The 5410-nt window shown below is 34.0% G+C and overlaps 1 protein-coding gene across 3 annotated transcripts in view; it reads left to right on the top strand.

Moving 5' to 3' along the window:
• The first annotated feature begins 3779 nt into the window (after nucleotides 1–3779).
• LOC144972504 (high-affinity choline transporter 1-like) overlaps nucleotides 3780–5410 on the top strand; it is a 24379-nt gene continuing 22748 nt past the window's right edge. Inside the window, exon 1 of one of the 3 annotated variants that reach the window (XM_078913790.1) lies at nucleotides 3780–3916. The gene's annotated coding sequence lies outside the window, so the exon portion shown is untranslated. The remainder of the gene's footprint in view (nucleotides 3917–5410) is intronic. The other 2 variants (XM_078913791.1, XM_078913794.1) reach the window with 2 other exon arrangements.

Here is a 5410-nt window from a genome sequence, read left to right as displayed (position 1 = left end):
AACTCTTCAAAACCTACGCGAGGACGACAAGAGTTGGTTTGACAACATCAAATACTTGACGGACAGGACCACTTTTGAAGAGTTAAATGGTCTTGGATACTCTACGTTGTTTGCGTTTTTGTATCAATGTCTGTATCTAAAGTACAAAGGAAAAAACAAGTAAGTCGGCGTTTTTTATTTACTCTATGGTGAATAATATTATTTTCATTTGCCAAGTGAGGAAATAAAAAAGGGGTGGTGCGACAACATCAAAGAGAAGACTAACATGATCATGTCCTCTTGGTGCAAGCATGTGATGGCCTGTGACAAACTGGGAGCCCCGTTGCGTGTGAAGTGACAGGAATAGGGCTCGAAGTGGGCCGCAGTCTCATCGACAAAACTTGATCGACCAGAGAGTGGTTGATCTCCGACACTACCCGTTTCATGCAATGAAAATACCAATTATTATATTTTAAATCACCTTTATTTTTGTCAAATTCGTCAATAATAATAATATAATAATATAATAATAATAAAATAATAATAATAAAATAACAATAATAATATAATTAATAATAATAATAATAAAACAATAATAATAAACAACAACAACAACACAACAAAACAATAATAATAATAATAATAATAATAAAATAATAATACAATAAATATAATAATAAATAATAATAATAATAATACAATATATATATATATATAATAATATATATAGTAGAGTAGTAGTAAGTAGTAGTAGTAGTAGTAGTAGTAGTAGTAGTAGTAGTAGTAGTAGTAGTAGTAGTATAGTAGTGTAGTAGTAGTAGTAGTTAGTAGTAGTAGTAGTAGTAGTAGTTGTTGTTGTAGTAGTAGTATTAGTAGTGGTAGTAGTAGTAGTAGTAGTAGTAGTAGTAGTAGTAGTAGTAGTAGTAGTAGTAGTAGTAGTAGTGGTTGTACTAGTAGTAGTAGTAGTAGTAGTAGTAGTAGTAGTAGTAGTAGTAGTAGTAGTAGTAGTAGTAGTAGTAGTAGTAGTAGTAGTAGTTGTTGTTGTTGTGGCAGCAGTAGTATTAATGTAACAGTAATATTCAGAGAATAAACGAGAAGTCAAAGAAACCATAATATAAAATGAGAGCTTACCCATCCCTGTATTGTTCTACAAAATCTTCCATGTCCGTCTGTCGCTGATATAGATATTCTTGGTTGTGTTAAAGCATGGAGCGGCGAAGAGGATCTATCATGAGCTTTCTGGAGTATTCGAGGCACATCCGCCTTGGATACGTCATCATAGGTCATAGAACCTGTACATTGATTAAGAACTCTGCTACAAAATATTCGGATTTGATAAACAAAACACAGTAGTTTGAGAAGATTATGTGCTCTCCCCCCCCCCCCTCCCCCATAAAAAACAACAACAAAATACAAAACAGAAGAAAACAGCATGACGTTTTCCACTTTCTGGTATGAGATTTCATTGAAACATTTCCTTTATGTTGAATTCGATATTTTAAAGCATCAAAGTAATCCCCTTTTGAATTGTAGAAATGGTTTAATCCATGCGAGTGTCTTTACTTCATATCTATAATCGTGCATGGCTACCATAAAACACAAAGTATCCTGTTTGAAAATTCACAAAGATGAGGAACAACATTGAACTATTTTAGAAACTTCCTCATAATGCATTTTGACCGGTTTAATGTCTTGTGTAAATCTGGGGGGGGGGGGGGGGGGGAATCCAATAATTTAAAAAATAAAGATAAAAATAAAACATTAAATAATGCTCGGTTGGCGCAGATATAACCTAAGAGAATCACATTTGCCTTTTTAAAATAAAAATAAATAATAAAAGCATTAGATTGACGTATGAGTTAGTCAAACCAATGATGACCAGTGAAACTTATCTTAAATAGTAATTTTTATTGGACATTGCAACAAATTGAAAGTCCATAATAGTTAAAAAGATTAAGGAATATAATAAAAGTGCTGTTAAAGTACAGAAGTCTTCCCTACGTAATATTAATCAAAGGAAATTCCAAACGGGAAGGGGGATTTTAAAAAATCAAAATATCTTTCTTTAATCTTTCTTTTAATTCCACTATTCCAGCTTGAGGGCAGATGTTTGTTTAGATAAGAATACTCTAAGTATTGTGAGGGCATATTTCGTCAATTTTTATGAAAACAATGGCGGATTTCATATTGAAAATAGGCAACGAATGAAAAATGACGTTTACTTTTATTTCTAGCAGTTTGTATAAGTTGAGGTTGTCTATCTCCCTACCTTTCATCTTTTAATAATAGTTTATATCTAATAACTTTCCGGGACAAAATAATTTTGCAAACATTTTTTTAGTGTAGACTTCATATCCACACTGAGTAAGCTACCCAGGCGGACTCTGACATAACACATTTTAAATTTTGACCAAAGGATTTTACCTTCAAGTATCAATCGATTAAAAAAAAAACCAACCCTCTTGTTATATAAAAAAAACAAACTCTCAATCCTGATTTGTCAGGTGACGGATTTTGAGCCCATGAGGTGTGTAAGGTGGTACTTCGATTTTTATTATGAGAGCATTTATTATTCCAAAGTTTTGACACACCAGTGGAGATCTACAGTGTGTAAATTTCACTAGCAACGGATTTGTTTCAAAACATTGTGAGCTGTGTTCATAATCTTGAGAGTAGTATGTGTAGTGAATGTGGCATGGCATGCAATGCTTGGATAGAATAGAGAGAATGAAGATGACGTCACACAGCTCTTTTCTTTATTGTTTTTCGACCACAAGTTGGGTGAAAGTCTCACTTGAGTTCGAGTTTAATCCATTGATATTTGAAGTAAACGTTTTCTGTCCGAAACGATTTTTTTTTCGGAGCACGCAAACAATATGACCTTAAAGGCCTATTTCTTGTTCATTTATTGATGATATGCGTTTAGGTAACGTACTCACAACATCCACCAGTCGGATATAACGTACCAACACACTATGTGTAACCCTGAATGTTCATATTAATATAGTTTAGTGAGAACTAATCACAAAAATGGCTGTCTAAATACAATAACAAATAGCTGAGTGACTTAAATTTCATTCCTTCTATAAAAGTTAAAGGTTAAACGTGCATAGTTTTGTATCGTGTACAATTAATATGACGGGCAGAACAGATAAGTATTTTACCTTAACGCATAGCATTAATATTGTAATAACTGATTAGCACTTCGTTTGAAAAAGAAGAGACAATAAAAAAAAAAACCCCAAACAAAACAAAAGCCAAAAATAAAAAGATGATAAAACGTCAGAAAACAACACGCAACACACATACACACACACACACACAAACACACACACATACATACATACACAAACTTACACACAAACTACCCCCCCTCTTGGAAATCGACGACACAAGAACAAAACAAAACAACAATAAACAGTAATGGGATGTCAGACCACCACGATCTATTTCGGGATCAATTCCAACTGGCCAGATTCAGACTCTATCACTCCGGGGCCCTCCCCTCATTATCTCCAATATTTACTTCTAAAGCACATTCCAGAGTACGTATCTAGATCTTTTTATTCATTCCGGCCAGAACGTTTTTTCTTCAAAAATCGATAAATCATACGACGACACAACTTAACAAAATTGTTCAAGTGAATCGTAGACTTTCGAAGTCTCATGTTTGAGACATTTTGTCAAGTTGATGGTGATCTTGATACATCGATATTTGAAGTATGGTCTGGTCAAGATGATAAAAAGTGTTTTGTCAGTGTACAGGATTGATGTAGGTGTGTGAATCAGAGCGTGGAATCGGAGTCACAGATGACGAAAAATTTAGAAACGACACAAGACATAGGCCGATTGGTATGTAGTGATAGCGATTTTGTCTGTGGCTATTCTTATGTCTAATATGACAGGCTCTCTCAAAAAGTGAATTAATATCTGAAAGGTAAGTAATATTCGTGAAGCTTTTTTGTGTGTGACGGTCAGTAGTAGTAGTAGTAGTAGTAGTAGTAGTAGTAGTAGTAGTAGTAGTAGTAGTGGCATTAGTAGTAGTATTAGTAGTAGTAGTGGCATTAGTAGTAGTAGTAGTAGTAGTAGTAGTAGTAGTAGTAGTTGTAGTAATAGTAGTAGTAGTAGTAGTAGTAGTAGTAGTAGTAGTAGTAGTAGTAGTAGTAGTAGCACAGCAGCAGTAACAGTAGTAGTAGTAGTAGTAGTAGTAGTAGTAGTAGTAATAGTAGTAGTAGTAGTAGTAGTAGTAGTAGTAGTAGTAGTAGTAGTAGTAGTAGTGGTGGTGACAGTAATATTTATATATATTTAGCAGTAATAGTAGTAGTACTTGTTGCTGTTGTTGTAGTAGTAGTAGTATTAGTAATGGTAGTAGTAGTAGTAGTAGTAGTAGTAGTAGTAGTAGTAGTAGTAGTAGTAGTGGTAGTGGTAGCACAGCAGCAGTGACGGTAGTAGCAGCAGCAGTACCTCTTAGCAGTAGCAGTAGTAGTAGTAGTAGTAGTAGTAGTAGTAGTGGTAGTAGTAGTAGTAGTAGTAGTAGTAGTAGTAGTAGTAGTAGTAGTTGTATTATTATTATTATTATTATTATTATTATTATTATTATTAGTAGTAGTAGTAGTAGTAGTAGTAGTAGTAGTAGTAGTAGTAGTTGTTGTAGTATTATTATTATTAGTAGTAGTAGTTGTTGTTGTTGTAGTATTATTATTAGTAGCAGTAGTAGTAGTAGTAGTAGTAGTAGTAGTAGTAGTAGTAGTAGTAGTAGTAGTAGTAGTAGTCAACAAGAAACTGATATTTCTTTTTATAACCATTGAGCTTTTATTTAGAGCAATACCACTTTAAAAAAGAAAAGAAAAGGTGAGCTTATATTTAGCACAATATCCACTAAACGTGCTCATAGCGCTTTACAAAAGGTCCCTTACCAACAGCAACACGAAACATATAGAACGAGACATGACGCCTGTTAGGCGATATTACCATTTTTTTTCGACAGATACAACGCTGTTAACGACCAGGTACTCATTTTACAACTGGATTCGGTGAGAGAATGTGAGTAAAGAACCTTTTCCAAAGACTCAACTATGCGCCGAATGAGGCTCGAACCCAGGACCTTCCTATCCAAAAGCGTTGTACCACAAGTTTACATAGCAGTACTAAATGTGAACCACCGCTTCTAAATAGTAGTATTTAATGAGGCGGAGAAATATAATTTAAATTTATATTCCCTTCTTCAATATTCATAAAAATAGGAAAACAATCTGTATTGTGTGAGTTATGACAGCTAATGGGCATGATCTATATTAACTTTCCATGTGCTCGAGGTCACTGGTCACATTGCAAAATGTGCTCCAATTGACCCACTTAGTGAAAAGTGTTCACAGCTTTTTAAATGTCTAACATCACGATTGGTCATTTTATTCAGCTCGACACACGGGTA

Source organism: Berghia stephanieae, chromosome 5, assembly GCF_034508935.2.
Source record: "Berghia stephanieae isolate SIO BIC M18660-M18661 chromosome 5, UCSD_Bste_1.3, whole genome shotgun sequence".
In the NCBI taxonomy this organism is placed as follows: domain Eukaryota; kingdom Metazoa; phylum Mollusca; class Gastropoda; order Nudibranchia; family Aeolidiidae; genus Berghia; species Berghia stephanieae.
Note: the sequence above shows the minus strand (reverse complement) of the source record. Positions and strands in the feature narration are given on the sequence as shown.